Source organism: Planococcus citri, chromosome 1 (assembly GCF_950023065.1).
Source record: "Planococcus citri chromosome 1, ihPlaCitr1.1, whole genome shotgun sequence".
Taxonomy (NCBI): Eukaryota; Metazoa; Arthropoda; class Insecta; order Hemiptera; family Pseudococcidae; genus Planococcus; species Planococcus citri.
In genome coordinates this window covers 48,242,230-48,261,590 of record NC_088677.1, presented here as the reverse complement: position 1 = coordinate 48,261,590, position 19,361 = coordinate 48,242,230, and the positions used below count along the sequence as shown (strand labels likewise).

Genomic DNA, 19,361 nt, shown 5'->3' with positions numbered 1-19,361 from the left:
GAACATTTCCAAACAAAACAAAACCTCCTCATTCTGTTTATTAGGTAATTGCTGCTATGGGCAAACATATTTTTCAATGTTGTCTCCTTCCCTATACTCAATTTAGGTATCCATTATCTTTTAACTAAAAAAGAAAAAAAACAGAAACATGAATAGGTCATTATAGGTGTACAGCCCACAGGGTGCGCAAAAATATCGAGTACCTACCCCAAAGAATGTTTTTTATATTCAATTTTTTGATTAATATTTTTCTTTTATGTTTCTATTTTTTTTTGAACCTGCATATTTTTGACAAAAAAATTTGTTCGCGATACTCGATATTTCTGCGCACCTTGTATGTATGTACATGTTTGCCTTTATAAAAACAAATACCTACTGCTACTGCCCATTCAGTCACTCAATTTAATTTCAATCAAATTCATGGCGTAACAAAGTTCTTGGAAACTATGCCTTGACGTAGCATCAATTTGTTGCCTTATTTTTGACAGGCGTTCGCCTGTGAAAGTCATTATTCAAGTTCCCAGGTACATCTAGGGTTTGAAACAACCACCAACAAAAACCACTTTAGAACCAAAACCACCAAATGGTGTTTCAGTTTTTATTTGTTTTTGAATAGAAATTTTTACTTCAATTTCATTGATGTTCAAATTAATTTTCCCTGCTTGGCGGCAAAAATATTGATTAATAATTATACGTGAAAATTGAACTGATTTTCTGCATTTTGTTGCAAAAATGTAATAATGTAGGTCCAATTTTAGCAAAAATGGTCAAAAAACCCAGTGCATTGAAAAATACTTGAAATACTAAAGATATTCGAGTCGAGAGCGTAACTGAAATTTAAAACAGTAGCCTAAGGTTGAAGAGGGCTAAAAAATTTTAGAATAATAAGTACATACCTTCAATAATTTCACTCAATGAAGATTAGATAAATAATTGATGTTAAGGTAAAATAGAAGATAATTCTTGCATATTAGCTACTAATTTCAATTCAAATGCGCTGCACACGGCTCTATTTCTTTTTATTGTGTATGTATTAATTCTGCTTACATTTCGTAATGTAAATCATGCCTTTCTAATTGAAACTGCTATTAAAGATTAATATTTCGTTTAAAAAAGACCATTCAGAATGGTTTTAATTGTCGTGTTTTGTAATTCATTCATCTTTTGAAGTTATCAATCTATAGTACCTACATATTCTCATTCGTTTCATTGCAACCGTGTTTAATCATTTCCGTTATTAATAATTGACAGTTTTTATTCATTATTTTTTTGCATCAAAATTTGGTAAGTAAAAATGTAGGCATCTAGCATATACACCGTAGATAACTAAGATATTGATAAATTTGAAAAATATTGAACAAAAGTATGTACATATCAGGCACGATATTTAATGTCTTTATTAAGTAATTACACATTGGATTTACCTATACCTACCTATGAAAATTAGTATATTTTAAATCAGAGATGCTGATATTTTTTTAAAAGTATATTATTTGCATAATATGTATATTATCTACCTATAAAAAAAGAAAAGAAAAATGAATTCATTGGTTGAACTAAGTAACGCGGTGTTGTGCGCACACCTGAAAAAAATGAAAACTAGTGAATAAGACATATCTATCATTTGATTTGGGAAACACGAAATTAACCATATAGCCTCCATACTTTAAAAAGAGGTTGAGTCACAGGTTGGATTACCTAATAAGCGTCTTTCTTTTCAAGAGGACGGGACCTACTTAAATTATATGAGTTAGTAGGTATAAAAATTGTAATATCAAATCTATAGCTGATTGCCTCCTAATTTCTTCCTAACACTTAAAAAGCCCAATATCTCCAACATTCTTATTAGAACTACCTAGATAAAAAAAGAAAAGAAAAATGAATTCATCGGTTTAACTAGTAACGTGTGGTTGTGCGTTTTAGGTAACTACGTACTGATACTACTAACTAGGTAACTAGTAGCCTGGTCCAAGTAAGTGCCCAAGTCAGGAGATATATAGTGGAGACCCTATATCAAGGGTAGCGACTAAAAAGACTGAGAACAGGACAGAAGACAGAATAAATATAAAATTTACCTACCAACTTTTATTCTTGACACTCGATGACATATTCATCATTAGAACTTCTCAATTTTGAGGCTTATTATTCCAACATAAAAAAACAAAGGCTATTCCATTGACCGGAGTTCATACCCAAATTAATAAACCTATTCCATTCTATACGTGAAAATATTTCAACGTTCTACTAATTTCAAAAGCATTGCAAATAACTAAAACAACGTGATGCCTACTGCCTGGCTTGGCTTAATTATTTGAACTTGATAGTGAGCTGCTAAGTGCTAACACAGAGTTGGTAAAAAGAAAATGAAAATTCTCTCTCCTCTCATCAAACGCAGATAAGGATGATAAGATAAGAAGAGTGTTTACAAAATACAAAATCCCGTTTTTCCACCAGCTTCCTCAATCCCCACTATAAAACCCCTTTAAAATAGCGGTTGCAATCACATGGTGGGAATGACGATAATACAGACTTTGAATACGTCTGGGTATTAGCATTCTATGTACTACGAAGTTATTTTCAGTTGTTGATGTCGCGAGGCAGCTGTTAGTTGGTATAAAGTTCATTGTGATTTGCTCGGTATGCAACGTGTTTGATGTGGTTTCGAGCAATACGGAATAATTTATTCGTTTCGTTCGCCCTTTTCGTATCATTTAGGATGAATTAACAGTTTACGTAGATTAAATTGATGGCTGATAGATTCATTGTTGAGTGTTGATATTCACGTATGTTGTAGTGTGTTAATTATAATTTGATTATATCGTTTCTGTCATCTTTACTTCATGAATATCCGGATCAGTAAAAAAGGTATGTAATATTGTTTCATTACGTTCTCAACTTTTTATTTATATTTAGTCTGAGTGCAATGACATTGATAAGATTTCCCGAGTGTTCCTGATAAGAGGAAAAATTACGATGTTTGGATACGAGCTTAATTTTGTTTAAAATTTGTCAACAGCTGTGGGATTGTGGATTTTTTGGGAATTGAAACATTTTTTCGATTCAACATCATGAAAGGAAAGGAGTAGGCACGCTAAACAACTGCGTAGTACTTCTTTTCAAAGTGGTAGGATAACAATGCAAGATGCAGGCCTTTACAATTTGTGTGTTAGAATTGCATAACAGCGTTCCTGTTCCTGCGTGTTTCAGGTTTTAATCTCGTTATTGTTTGGCGGTAGCCCTGCCCTGTAGATACCTATGCGTTGTGCATGGAAAAGTACCTTGGTCCTTGTAACCAAAGTTACCAAAGAACACAGATTTTTTTTAAATTTCGGCTTATTTCGATCTATTTCTTTTAATATGAAAACATCAAAATTGCTCAAAAAGACAGAAAAGTACCGCTCTAATCTGAGTTTGAATTGGGGTAGGTACCTGGGAGATATTAAAATGCCTAATTCAACAGGTTGGAGATTAACCTACCTCAACATCAACTCAATTCGCGAACATGTGATTTGTATATCGTGTTTTGAAGTGCATTCATTTGCAGTTTTGGTTTTCACGGAATAAGGAGAGAACTAGGGAGATCATGATGAAGTTTTGTTGGGTAGCTAAAGCAGGTGACACACTTACTTATCATCATTGGCCAGTTATCATTAAATTAAGAAATCTCGCATTGTTGGAATAGGGTTCTGGGTATTCCCGGATGTAAGATATGTGAAATGTCCCTGTTTCTGGATTTGGGAAAATTATGAATTATTGTTGGGATGGGTACCTCTAAAAAAAATTTAGACCCAAAACTCCGCCCCCGCCGTTAAATCAAATCAAATATTTTTATCGTACCTGCAGCGTGCGCCTTTTGGTCTCGTACTCGTACAATGACACAATGATTACTTTAAATACTAAAGTGTGGGTTTTAGCACCCTTAAGTTAAGATAAGTACATCCTGAGGATTAAGTTTCAAAAAATTCCAGCTCTGTGTAAAAAGCATTGATCTCTGATTATCCTTTTAGCCTTGTTTTGAAAGTTTTAATAGAATTTTGATTTTCAATTTCTAAGGGCTGGGTGTTGAAGATTTTTACTACCATACCAATTACCATGGTATCAATATTAGTTCGTAGGGTTATGGTTTTGAAGTAATTCATCTTGAGACTGTTGTGGGGCTTTTGCCAACATTTTTTTCAAAAAATTTTTTCGTAGTGGTTGGGGGTATAATTGACAAGAGAAAACTTTGAACCGCCATTGTTCCGGACTGAAGAGGGCTACACAAAAGAATTTTTTCGCCAAAATACGTAAGTAGGTGCCTATTTTGACAAGTACTTTCTCCCATCATACAAGTTGAATAAAAAAATTGCCTGCGTCGTGCTTTTTTTTCAAAAAAATTTCTTAAAATACCCATTTTTGCGTTTGTTTTGGAGAAAATATGCAAAATGCATAAAGATTGATTTTTTAGCGCGAAAAATACGGTTTTTCGCAAGTACTGTTTAAGGGAAGTAGGGTGGGGACGGATTTTTGGGTCTAAAATTTTTTTAGAGGTACCCAACAATAATCCACTATAATTTCCCAAATCCAAGAATAAGGATATTTCACCTATATCGTGTGTATTACCTTCGAATACCTTTTAAATCAATGTTGATGGCTAAAAGTTATTTATCCCTCTTCTGGGCGCAAAAATGGTCAAACATGGTCGAAAGTTCTGCAAAGGTATTTCCGGCGCACCCTGGTCGAAAGTACCGAATACATACTACGTCTACGTACAATGTGAATCGGGATTTGATTCCGACGCACCACGATTGAAAGTACCGAAACACTGTAAAATCAATGAATTTAAGTTGGATTTGACAAATTAAGCTTGGATTGGGCTGTAGTTAGCATTTAGGCATTATCAGCTTGTATGGGCCAAAAAAATTGATTTCAGTGCTTTCAACCGTGGTGCGCCGAAAATACGTAGCATGCGACTAGAGTCCCTCAAATGAAGTCTGCAAAGGCATTACTATAAAACTTTTGATTGAATTCCTCATTGAATAAGATTACTTTGAACTACATTCCTTGATGCATTAAAATTTATTTGTAGGTACATACCTATGTACAGTAAAAACAATTGATGATATCTCTACAAAAAGAGTACCAAGTACATATTATGCTAAACAAATACCTACAATACTTACTTTATTATGCGTCTCCTATTGATGGAGCAATTACTTATTTTCTAGCCAAATTTATTTCGTCCACGACTCGATAAAGTGCCTTTATTGAATTTAATTTAATTTCCGCTTATGAATTTGTCAAGTAAGTTGATCATTTTCGTGTGTGCATATGGTACTGTATACGCGGGTACGAATACCTTTATTGCGTTATCTAAAGGAAACGTGAATTACATGGAACATTTATGATATAATTACGTATAACTCGAGTGGATTATCATTGTTCACGCGAATATTCATATACCCATCTTGAAATATTAAAAAAATTACTTACCTATTTGGCTATTTGATGCAAGTATAATAATTACTACATATAATGTCAAAAACCAGCTCGGTAGGTCAATGAACACGTTTTTTTAATTTTTTGGGAACCACCACCACCGCACCCCCTCCCAACAGGTCATAGATCGTTCATTTAGAGTCAAAGTATTTTCTGAGACGGATTTTAAAATCCTTAAAACCGAAGAACGATCGAAATTTTTGAAAAAGTTTACAATTTACAAACATAGAGGAATGAAAATTTTATTATCAAAGCTTATGGCTTAAAATGTTTTGTTCATAAAGTTGAATATCGTCGCAACAGAGCAACGTACATATTTTTGAGAAGCAGAGACTGCGAAGTTTTTAAAAATGTGTAAGTATAGGTATTTGATCATTCAAAATTTAATTGTAAAATGGGGCGATAAAAACATTGAAATTTTTAGAAATCTCATACTTGAATGTCGTTTTTGAAGATAATCAAGTTTTTTTGTTTTTTGAAGAATGATACATATATTATTTCCGGATGTGTAGGTACGAGAATAGATTTATTGTTACAATTGGATTGAGATTAGTTGGAAATCCTACTAAAATTTCTTATTGCATTGGAGAATAATTTCTAAATCGTTGTTTTTGACCTATTTAAGAGAACGCGTGATGGCGATTATTTGCAACTGCAAAATTAACGCCATGGTTTTATATAGGTAGGTATGAAATGTACTAATAGAAATAGTGTGATATCGGTTATATAAAATCATGTGTATGTATTACGTAAAATTAGTAGTGTAAGGATGTAGGAAGAATATATATTACCATTAAAATAGGCTATATGGAATCTGGCCAACGATAATTATATCAAAACATTATGGAAATAATGTAGCTTATAGACGGAAGCACATACATCGATGGACTATTTGTAGCGTAACTTTATACGTACCTACGTATGTATTTGTATAGCGACAAATACTTATTTGAATTTTGTATCATATGCACATCAGATCAGATCGTATCGTGTAGTTCATCTTCCGTAACATGACTTTGATTGCTAATTTTTTTTGTTGAAAATTCCCATTCCGGACTCCCGTTTTACACCTTGTTGTCAACATGTTGCATGTAGTATTTATTTACCATAATTTGTAATATAACAATGGGTCAGCAAGTCAGTGATGCGTCGAAAATATCCGATTTTTTCATGTGTACTAATTGTCGTAATATGTTTCTTTCTACGATGAATGAATATAGGTAACGGTGATATCAGATATGATACTGCGTACGTTTTCTTTGTCGAACTTTATTAAATCAGTGGGAAAAATGTATGCGTCAGGTTAGTAAATTAGTGATAAAAAGAATTAATTGTCACCAGATGCTGCAGGTCATCATTTTTGAAGAAGAGAGGCAGACGAACGGACGATTCTGTTTTACCCTGAATTTTCTGGAACGAGAGGAATGTTTAAATTGAGATACTCAATAGTAGATTGTAATCGAATTTTCAGCTGTTCTAATGTAATCATTAGTTACTTGTCCCTAGGAGAAAAATTTGAAAATCACGGAGATTATTGAAATTTTGCTGAAAGCTCCGAATTGGTGGTGTTTGATTTTTGAAGGTCAATTGTGCATATAGGCCATAGGGAACAATGTTTCTCTTTCACAAGAAAGAAAGACGACCAGCCGATCCTGTTGTTTTATATAAAAATTTGTTAAAAATCGTACCCGTGCTTATTGATTATACTTAATAACCCGATTGGAATGATGAATTTTCGGAAATTAATGCTCAGATTAAGCACATTGAACTGAAGATTCGGATGTCATTTGAAATGAGAGGGTGGAAAATCGGAGCGATCATCCTTCTAAATTATTCCTAAATTCTACGATCAATTTATCTTTACCTATTCGGTTCATTCCTTTATCACGAGAAAAAATTAAGCGGAATCAATAATGTCAACCTTTTAGCCGAATAATTAAAATATTGGAAATTATCACCAGATTTTTTTTCAATGTTTATTAAAGATTTACCACCTCGTTGCAACAATGTAAATTCATCAAGTTACTAACCTAGTCCTCGAGTACACAGTTGTGTCAGCATCAGCCATCAACGTTAATTCTTATCGCAGTTTGTTCAGGTGTATGTAGTTGTACGGTACGAGTTGAAGTCCCCGCACGATATGTGGTTTTTACACGCGTTGATCAAGTGTTATACTTTCAATTTCGATATCAACAAATCGAAATTTAATAATTTTTGCCTTATCTGTGATTTTTAATGGCCGAAATTGGAGCTTCTTGCGTTGATAAAAGCGTAGGTAGTGGATCTAGGTATACTCGGGCTTGCATATTTCTCGCTTATTTACCCGAAATTGCAAAAATTTTGTACCTTACCGCGGTTCGAGAACGATGAATTTCAAGAGTTGAATTTTTTTCTGCATAAGTACAAGTAGATACCTATAAGGTGTCAGCAACTAAATATTCAGTAATGTTGATCGGATACCCACTTGAATTTTTTCTCATTTTTCTGGTTATTCGACCTAAGTTGTTGAGGTCACAAATAGAAGCGAAACGTTGGTAAGTTTTCAGGGAACCAGATACAGTAACGAGATTTAGGAAACGTGATTTTATTCGTAAGTAGTAAACGTTTGTACTTCGTGCGTTTGTTTATATACGCCCCTAACGTACTTCGATAATTAACTGTGATGCGTTTCTGAAATATATTATGATTATGACCGATCTAATTGACCCGAATGACAAAACAAATGTTTATAAATTTTTAGCGCTTTTTGGTGATTGAAATTTATTTATATTATCGGTTTTTGGTAGTAAATACTACTATAAATGCCGTGGACGGGAGATTTTATAGGTGAGTAACTGAGTAGGTACCTATCATTTTTCCACTCAGTTGACTTTTTCGATACGAGGTGGCAAGGTGTATACTTTTTGATATACGCGGATGTATTGAATTTCAAGTACACGTGTATGTAGTGAGTAGGTGTTGTAAACATGTCGCCCGAATTGAGTATGTCAGTATTCCTATTCAGGTAATTTAAAACGGCTATACATTTATAACAGTTTCGTTCTTGATTAGTATGTTTTGGCAGCGTGTGAAATATTACGTAGGTCGGATGTAAAAAGAGCTATGACCGAATAAATGAGACGATAATTGATTGTACGACTTGTACGAGTAAAGTGGTCCGTCTCTGTGGTCATTGTTGAATAAACGAGAATGTTTGCGAATAAAAAGTTCATTTTCAAATTATAATTGATTTATCTTACGAGCGATTGGTAACACTGGCTTGATATATGTAAAATAATGCAGTAGTGTTGATTTGTTTTGACATTCAAATACGCAAGTGTGAGCTGATAAGTGAACAAAAAACTAAAATTGAAAATTCGTTGCATTTTTTCACTAAAATATATTATTTTACGACTAGATTTACCTACGTACCTAATAAATTTGCTATGCATAGCTTTATAAGTTGCCGTGAGTGTAAATGTATCGAAGTGCTTAGCTGCTTACTTAAGTGTAGTGTGGTTGAAAAAATCTGGTAGGTACCTAGTTTATTTCAAGAAGTGAATGGACCGAAGTCTGCCCACATCGAAACAAATTTACCTACTAATTAAAAAGTTGACCGATAGGTATATGTACTTATGTACCTAACTTAAACAAAATGACAGACTGAACTCGCAGATGAATTTTGTATTTTTGTTTACTATTTTTACTATTTGAAGAGTGATATTCCAAAACTCGCTTTGTCCATTTTCACAACTTTTCAGGAAAGAGGAAAAACCGTTTTCCTTTAAACGGGTAAATTGGCTTTTTAGGTGAATTTAGCACTTTATTTGGGTGGATTTATGATGTAGGAGTGTAGGTATACACTTCATCCACTAAATACTGCTGAAAAAAATTTCAATAAAAATAGACAAAGTGCGTTTTGGAACATTATTTTTTTTTAAATTTTTAGTGAATTGGCTATTTAGGTGAGTTTAACACCTCATTTTGGTAAGTTGATGATGTAGGAATGTGAGTTAATACTTCATCTACCACGTACTGCTGAAAACCCAACTTCGATAAAAATGGACAAAGCGAGTTTTGGAATATCACTCTTCATTTCTTTTTATATTCATCTTCATTTTACAAAATCTGATCAAGTGGTAGAATATGTATGTACTTCTTTTTTTCCATAATGGAAGAAAGTTCTATGATACCTACTAGGACATCTTCCGCTTCAAAACAAAAATGTTTTTATCATTATATAGTTAGTTACTACCGCTGCGTAGCTTGAAATTTCGCTAAACTTTGTGTCATATTTCGGTTCGATTTCCTGACTTGATAAAAAAATCCTCTCTCTGCGGGGCAAATCATCGTTTGCGCTTCTAATTGTTATCAACGGAAGCGCAAACGATGTATTTTTTTCAATCGTTTGCGCTTTTTACTAAAATTTCGTCAGAGTAGCAGTGGTTTCCAAAACAGCATTTAAATATTAATTTTTTGAGAATTATTTTTTGAAAGTTTCAGCATTTCTTCGTAGTCGGTGCTTTTTGAAGGAAAAAATGATAATAAGTATGTATAGTTAAGTTCATAAAAACAGTTCTGTATTTTACTTATTATCAATTAAAAAAGCGCAACAACACAACGAGTAAAAATAACCAATTAAAAACGCGAGAAGATAAAAAAAGCGAATTAAAATTCGATATAAAAAACACGAATCTTCAATAAACGTACAACAAATAGAAAATTAGTTAAAAAGGAACATGAAAATAAGTACCTATGCACTAGAGTGGAGCGGAAAAAATGTATAGTCTTCAATTTCGCTGAAATTGAAGTATGTTGGAGATTTTGAGTTGAAATGACCCCAAAAAAATTTTCAGCCCCCACGTGCCCCTGCGGTGGAACAGTGGCCCTCCAAAGTAGGACCATTTTGGAAAAAAACGTTGTTTTTTGAATTTAAAAGTATCAATAACCAACGTTTATCGATAACACTTTATTTAATGAAGTCAACAGCATGTAGGTAGTTAGGAATGTATCCTACCAATGTAAGACGCATATATGTATATGTACAATGTACCTGTATACTTTCATACCCATTACATATGTGCTGAGTACAACTTACATCAATCATTTACCCATTCTAGTTATTTATAAGGGAAGAGAAATGTGAGTAGGTACCTATTTATGGGACTCTGTTGAAGTGAAGGAATGCTTCTGTATGTGTATTGTGTACTAACACCTTCCAGTAGGTGCCTAGATTTTACTAACAAGTTTGGGAACCCCTGCTTTTCAAAAGCGCAAACGATGTATAAAAGCGCAAATGATTAAAAGCGCAAACGATTTACAAAAAGCGCAAACAGTTAACAGCCCTTTGCGGCCTAGATTTTTTTTTTTTTCATTTTTTGGTCAAGGTATTTCTTTCATCGAGTTTTCATTTTTTTCCCCCATGCAACTTTGGGAAATGCCAGAACACCTTTTTCTCCGGCGTTATTACGATTTTTTTTTTACTTACTTATTATTCTTTTAAAAATGTTTTTAAAAAATGCTTTATTCGTATTATTGTTGAATTATTTTTGAAAAAAATTTCCCAATTATATTCAATTTATTTGTTGAGCTTTTTCAAAACTTCCATTTTCCAGAATGATTTTTCATTGAAAGCTCAATTTTTTTGTGATTTGGTTAATTGGGCCAGGGTACCCTATTACACCCTTCAAAGCAATTTGTTTTCCCAACACGGAAACCTAGAGAATCTCCAAAGGGTTAAACAGAAATTTTCAATCTATTTTTTGATGAATTTTAGACATTTGAAAAATTTAAAAACGTTTTTCTTGCGGCAAAATAATTACTTAGTTACCTACTGTTTAAAATTTTTCAACTCGAAAACAGCTACTTGTGAACTATATCCTGAACCTGAAGCCTTCAAACGAGTTTTCACATTCTCTACCGGAATTTTTAAGTTTGAGAATTGTTCTGGAAGAACTTGAATGTACCTTTATCCTTTTGGTCATTTTGAACTGTTACTGCGAAATTCTTGGCGTGTCAGCTTCAAGAAATTTGATTTTCAGAATAATGAAGAATCTATGTATAAAGAAGTCGGTACCTACTGCCTACATCTCTTTTCTGAACTTTTATTAACAAAGTACCTATCTAATCCTGGAATATTGCAACGCGTAGGTCCGTTTTGGCTTTTGGGTAACTCTCGTTTTGAAGATTTCTGTCTGTAAATTTAGTTATGGAGATGTGTGCGAAAGGTAATCCTAGTTTTCATCAATTATTAAAACTTGAAAAGCTAGTCGTTTTTGCTGATAATGATATTTTTTCGATATTCGAAAAAGAATAAAAATTTGGTACATGTCAAGTACGTAATCGAATAAAAATAATCTTGAATTCTTTCGTTAAGCCGAATGATTATTAATAAACATTTCACACGTATGGGAATGTATTTAAAATAAACAAAATTTTTCTATTGTAGGTTAATATTCAGATTCTCGTCCATTCTTGATTAAAGAACGTATAGTAAAAACGAAACTAGTTTAAAAATAAAAACACGTAGGAAGGCAGAGTATCTTATAAATTAATCGAAGGTGAACAAAAAAAAAGAATAAAAATAAAAACAATTTCTATTCACAAACAGTGAAACCGGTTCGCGTATGATTTTAAAATGAACTAATATTCCTACCTATGCACATTTTATCTCTTCTGACAATGCGACAACATCTACATATTTGAACTTTACCTAATCAATATAGATAGATAGTAATGCCGAATGATAAGGTATTCATTAAAAAAAAGAATGAACTTTTGTAAAAAAAAATTGAAAAAGTAACCTATGGAAAATCGATCAATCATTTATGAAGAAAAACAATAAAAATAAAACAGAGAGAGATGCGAGAAAGTGATTTCAATTTTCGTTCAATCTTTCAAGAATTGCCTTTTAAATACGAACGATTAAACGGTGCTCCAATGTACCTACCTAAGTACCTACGTAGTACGCTTTTGGTAGATAAATACGATTGTACGTAGGATTTTTTTCTTCATTACTACAACCATAAATAAACACATTCTTTTATTAACGGTATTTTGAACGAGAAAATCAATAATGGTTTCATTGATGTTCAACAATATAAAGATGTTTCTGTAGGTACCTATCTGATTTTACATCTTTACTGAACGAAATTCTCACTATCAACGGCCGTAGTCGTGGAAATGGAGAATCGCCTGAAATGTATCATCTCATTAAATGAGACATGTCGGTCTGGAAACTTGTCAACGTTTTGGCATAAACAAGACTTTTACTCGTATAATACTTATACTTACTTCGCGGTTTAAAATTCCAGCTTTTTCATTTTAATCACCGTATTTATTTTAAGCTGGCGCACTGCGTTTGTGGTCAGTGACAGAAGTATAGCTGCAAATAAGCCAAAAAGTTGTTGTTTGTTGCACGCTTACTGAAAGAAAAAAAAAGTCGGCGAAATTTATGAGATGTCGAGTGGATTTTTTTTGTTTTGTTAGGTTACATGTTGCAAAATACCGTACATACATACATATGTATGCATGAGTAGCCGTAGCCTATCCACAGTGATTGTTACAATATAATGTAATTTGGATTCTACATAGTAATATATGAGTAAGTGTATAGATGCCTATTTAAAGTAGAGGAGAGAAGATGTGGCTTGAGTATACCTATTCTATAATTACTGTCGATTCAAATTATTTTGAAAATTGAGTCATTACTGGGGTAAAACGATTGCCGATTGGCAATAATTATAATTTTATTGGACGAACTAGCGAAGAGAATAAATTTTACGTTGCCTGGATTTTTAAACGTTCACAAGGGTAGATAGGTACTTACCTAATTGTTTTGTATGATTAACAAATAAATGTTTGGATAAGTGTGAGTAAAAGAAGCAGTTTACAATTCGCTTTAAATTATTCTCGTTTTCGATTACTTACCCATTGCTCAATTGTAAAACACGTAATTTTTGATAATTTGAGCTTTCTTTTACTAAATGTCAGGTTGTACCCAATCAGAAAGTGTAATATCCGGGTTTTTATTAATTATACATAAAATAACGCTGCGCCATCTTTTTGGCGATCTGCAGCAAGCACGTAACGGAAATTTTCCTTTTATCTTTAATTTAGGTATATGTACCTCTACTTACCTACCTACCTATACCTAATTAATTTATCTCCCGTTGATAATTATGATTCAGAAAGTTCATTCAGAAATTTTAAATAATTTAATTTTGAGCAATTCTATTTCAGAATTGAACAAATTTTTTGCAAATTTCATCGAAACGTTCATCTATTTCAATCAGCATCAGCACTTTCATTGTAGGTACTTATTTGTACTACATATACCTAATCAGATGTTGACATTTCTTGTGAAAAAATGTTAAAAGATGACAGATGTGATGTGACCTTAGCACCTTACTCAGACCTGTACCAGTGCACCCTGTCAAGTGTACTTTTTAATTGTTTTATTTACGAAATTTGTTGTTAAGAAATGGCGCTTTGAGAGCCGAAATCGGTCCGAAGCAAATGTCATTTTGACCTCCTTTATGAAAAATCAGTTGATGAAAAAATTATCAACGATCAAGTTATTGTTGATCAAAAAAGGACTTGAACTTGAAGATTTGAATTCAATTCTCAACTTCTAATAATTCATTATTCATCATGAGGTCCTTCATTTTTTGAACCCTCGAGGAAATCAGGGCCCGTGGGCAATAAATTACCCCCTTTATTTCCCCTTTTTAGATGGTCCTGGTGGGAAAATGAAATTAATTTCAAAAGAATTGATTTCATTCATTAATTGTTCACGTTACTTACCTACTCGTACATTTTTCACTTACGTCTGCATGGCTATATCTATCACATTATGAAAATAATTTCACGAACGTTTACTTTATTGCATAGGTATGTTCACATTCTTTATTATTTTCCTATTGTTTAATCAAATTACGATATTTCAATGAAAAACTATTCGAATGAAGTAAAAAAGAATGAAATTTAAATGACCCTCATAGGAATATGTATACGAGTACTTCCATTTGCAGAATTAGTGCAACAGGCTACAGGGTTGATTAATGACGGGAGATTTTACAAGGAAAAATTGAATTTCTGAAACCAAGATGACATATGCCATCTTGGTTGACCCCAAATTAATCACTTTTCCCCCTGGCCGTGATTAAACTTTCGAGTCGCGTATTTACAATTGGGATTTTCAACTTTATGCGGATTGCATAGCTTCAGGTGGTTCGGATTTGCCTGCCAGCGAGATTACTGCAGCAAATTGGAAATAAAGCAGAATTTGGCAGATTTAAAACCTTCAATTCGCTGTATACATATGATAGATAAATTTTAACGCGTGAAATAAATTGAATGAAGGTTTCAAATCTGTCTAATTCTGTTCTATTTCAAATTTGCTCTTATCTCGCTGGCAGGCAAATCCGTACCGCCTGAAGCTATGCAATCTGCGTAAAGTTGAAAACCTCAATTGACAAGTCAATGACGCCTTTGGAACAATTTACGCTTTCATTAAAAAGTGAACGTGCGAATAAAAAAGGTATCGGTCATGTCGGATGTTATCATAATTGACTAAAAATCTATTATGAGCAGAATCCATACCAATACGGATAATTCAGTATTACCTACTCTTACGCTGAAGAATGTTCTAGTAAAGAAAGCATGCGAGTTTTGAATTATTTTTATTATACTTACTTGATCAGTGAAAATGGTGAAGAATTTACGGATATTACGACAAATTATGCGGTAATGCTTATCGAGTTGATAGTTAATACGATAAATTGTCCGATTCAAGTTCATTGATAAATATGTTTATGCACATACATATAATATCTAGGTTTAGGTACTGAAAAATGATAACATGAGGTCATGAGGATGAAATCTTGGTTTTAAAAAAGTTGACAGCTGGTTTAAGTTTATGTTAGTGGTTAATGATAGAACAAGTAAATTGAAAGAAGCTGGGAAATAGTGTATTTAGTTAAACCTCAATCAATAAAACTTAAAATGAGGAAGATTTAGGGATGACAATTTGCAACTCTCCTCCGTTCTTCATCAGGAAATCCACTTTTGCTCCCTAGTTGAATAAACTACTATTTTGACCCGGGAAAGGGGTCAAATAGGGTTGAATAGTCGAAACCTTGAAACCTACAAAAGGCACTTCAGGTACATCTTCCCATTGTATTGCAACAATTTGGATCCTCTAGATCAATTTGGAGAGACTGCAGACTATTTGGCTGAAAATATGCGAGGCTTTTATGAATTATCAAACAACTGACAAGAAATTTAAAATACGTACATCGAATATTGACTATTGAGGGCCATATCGCAGAACATTACTTATGCTTAGTTTCGGACTTACATGGCTGCTTAAGCAAATGTTTGTATCATATGTAGATGGATTTTTACCAACTTGCAAATTATTTTGTAAACAAAAAACTTGAGAGGTCATGGAAATGTCTTGTCAATCACTTTTCGAATTAAATTTGTATCGTGTTATTTTCTATACATTCATGTACATACATATATATGAAATACCATTTGCTGCGAATGTAGACTTTGTATTTTTAAAATGTGTATTTTTCATTTGCCGATGTTCTTAATTAATTTGAGTTTTGATCGCTCAATTGATTCGACTTTCATTCGCTCAAATTCCAGTGAAACGCGATTATTTGAAAGTATGGGTTTTGCATAATATATATAAGTAGCTGCTTTTTTATTGTAGGAGACATGTGACAAAGCAAGCAATTGTTTCATTTTTCTACTTCAGATATGCATAGGTATATGTACCTACTTATATAGGCTCGAAGAAGGAGATGGGTAGATAGGTAGTAGGCTAGGTACCTGAATCAAAATTGAATAAATGTAAAAAATCACACCCGAAAGCCATCCTTCTATTTTACGAGTACGATACGCGTTTTTGCTCAACTTATGTAAGTAACGGCCGGAGAGGAATTTATAATGATGCGCCATCAGAATTCCAAGTATTTCTATTTTCTTTTGCAAAAATAATCGCAAGTTTGAAAACAACTTTTGAACAAAGCGAATGAAGCGAAACTTAACCAAAGAAGCAAACATGTTATCGTTGTAGTATTATTCTTAGCAATTATTTTAGTAGCTTTCTTTCATTTTTTCGCCTGTTTAAATCTCATTCTCTTACTTTCCGTGATTTTTCTGTTTACAAAATGTTTTGTCAAGTTTTTGAATTTCGTAATCACGAGTAAGACAGAAAGGAGGAAAAGAAATGTAAAGTCGCAGTAGGCAATTTTGGCACTCGCTAAAATTTATCAAAGGAGGAGCTCGATGTGAAAGAATTTAAAAAGAAAATCATACCTAGGTGGAGAGGAGGAGGAAAAAGAGAAAATTTTGTAACGCTCAGACTCAATGACAGAATTGAAAAAGTTAGTAGTCGTATAAATGATACTCGAGATGGTTTTGTTTTGTAGGATTTAGTTACAATGTATAAGTAGGTACCTTTAAAATAGAATTCAACTTGATATATAATTCGACCTTTTTATCTCTATTCAATTCGAATTCTGAGTAAAATATTTTCTTCGTCGTCTGGAGGTGGTAATAGTGGGTAAGCTATAACAGCCTTTTGTTGTAATTTCTTTTTTATTAGCTACAAGTAACATTTATTCTTCATTTGAAATACTTATAGCTAGGCGTGTACGACTATTTACCTGTTTGCTCATTATTTATTTTAATCAAGATTTCGTCTGTCTTCAACATGATAGGTAAATACATTGTTTTCAAAATAAGTCACAATCATTATTAGAAATTCCTTTCTAATAGATTATTTATATTACAATAATTTTGTTAGTATTCCGAATCTTGATGAAGAGAAGCTTGACTTCCGTTGAATTTGAAATTAATTAAGTACCATCTACCAAATGAAAAATTGAGATTGTTTCGAGATTTTCTTGGATGGGTATGGGGAGTCCAATCAATAAGCTTATTCATGTTGAAAAAATCAAAGTTTAGTGATGAAAAATGCAATTTAGAAAGAATAAGTGCCTACTGCCTACTTGAAAATTTTTGTAAGTATCTACAGTAGAATGATTAAGTATGATTTTTTTGCGATTTTTGGTAGTTACCTACGTTTTTTTTTCAGATTGATTACCAACAGTAACAGGTTCTTATTTCTATTTTCTACCTCGCGAATGACGATCAGTCGATCATGCTTCACGTCAAAATTTCAGTTAGACGAAATTATTACCGAGCTCGATGAGCTTATTTTTCAAGATTCGTTGCCTTTCGCCTTTGCAAAGGCTACTCGCTGTAGTTGCTATTGTGTAGATTAAAAGATCGTTTAGGAATTTTTGTTGACATATTTGTAAGTGTTACATATCGTCTTACTATCGTATAATATAAAGTGAAAAAACTCATAAATGGCTGGTCCACTTATGAGAGATGAATGCTCTCGAATCATCAACGTGCGAAAATTACCTACTCGTACGCGTACTTTCATCAGCATAAATGGACTATTCTCAAGATGTTAATTATGGGAAAATGAACACTTTTCAATCTTGCTCGTTTGTACAAGAGTATCATGATCTGCATTTTACTTTAGAAAATTCAGATGGTGTAAAAACTCAGATATGCACATTTCGTCACTGCTGCTGTCGTCATTTTTTGATTTATGTTGACTTTGACTATCGAGATTACCATTTACCCACAATATGGATCAATTACATAATGCATATAATAAGTAGAAACATTTACAAAATCACGTTTAAAAATTCGAAATTTTTCTTCAAATATTAAGTAGGTTCTTTATTTACGTTGTAGAGTTTGAAGTTTTGCAGAAATTTGGACATTTTGAGAAGACACGTTCTCTACTTAAAACTGAAGAGACTATTTGATATTATTAGTAATTTTAACCTATGCTCTTCTTAACATTTTTGAGCAACTTTTTTTGGGCATTTTGTACGTACGTGTTTATTGGAGCATTGGATCCATTCCCAAAGCTCTACATATTGTCGTGCTGTCTTCTGGTACGCGTTGTAGGGAGAAGAGGAGCTTGAAGCCTATGTAGGTACTTGAAGAATGAAAATGTGTGACGAGTGAATAATAATGACATAATGTACCTGCTTTATTTTCACTTTCAAGTATTTTTTAAATTTTACCATCAACATTTATGGTTATTCTACCAAGATTAAAGTTATGGTTTATTTCAGCTCAGTAAGATAGGTAGATAGGTAGGTAGGTAGGTACTGTTACATACGAGTACATTAATTTTGGCAATCTCGCAAATTTTACTATGGTACCGTAAATTATGAGTTTATTTTTCACTAAAAACCGTAGGTAGGTATTATTATTTTATTGATTGAATCTAATTTGTCGTCCTTTACTAAAATTGAACTTTCGGAAAGTTCTCCTTCAAATGTAGAAGTACCTACTAAATCCAGAAAAATTGACTTCACTCATCAGAAATAATGTTTTTTTAAATTCCGATTAAATTTCTGAAATGTACTACACATGTAAAATTTTGTTTGATGCTTAGCATCGAAAATGAGTCGTTTGGGAATTTTTGATTTCTGCCCCTTCTTGACATGTTTTGTTTCTTCGCTACACGTAGGTACGTCTTCCCATTGGAAAATCGTCTTCAGAGTTCCTTTTTTCCTAAAATTTAATTTAGATAGGTACCTAATGATTTTGAAAAACGTTCATTTCTTTATTTAAATTTTTGATTTAAAAAAAAATGATTTTGCAAGATGAAAAAAATTTATGTTCTGACATCCTGACAAACAATTGAAACATTCGTCAACTCTGATTGAGCTGAAAGACTTGTTCAGCTTGCACCTCTGTACCTTTCGAGCTGTCAAAGTTGATTTTTTTCAATTTTTTGGCGTATTTTTGAAAATGACGGAAATAATATAGTGCATTGGAGGTGATCAGTGTAT

The 19,361-nt window shown here is 32.8% G+C and overlaps 1 protein-coding gene and 1 long non-coding RNA gene across 3 annotated transcripts in view; one reads left to right on the top strand and one right to left on the bottom strand.

Annotated features, from left to right (window-relative positions):
* Positions 1–1,146: 1,146 nt before the first annotated feature.
* Positions 1,147–19,361, top strand: part of ZnT77C (Zinc transporter 77C) — a 37,949-nt gene continuing 19,734 nt past the window's right edge. Inside the window, exon 1 of one of the 2 annotated variants that reach the window (XM_065345637.1) lies at positions 1,147–1,284. The gene's annotated coding sequence lies outside the window, so the exon portion shown is untranslated. Of the gene's footprint in view, positions 1,285–2,543; positions 2,866–19,361 lie in introns of those variants that run through there. The other variant, XM_065345636.1, reaches the window with a different exon arrangement.
* On the bottom strand, positions 1,380–2,331 carry LOC135832407 (uncharacterized). Its single transcript, XR_010556312.1, has 2 exons — positions 2,080–2,331; positions 1,380–1,855 (listed from the first exon to the last, which is right to left on the bottom strand). It is a non-coding gene; the product is annotated as an uncharacterized LOC135832407 (long non-coding RNA).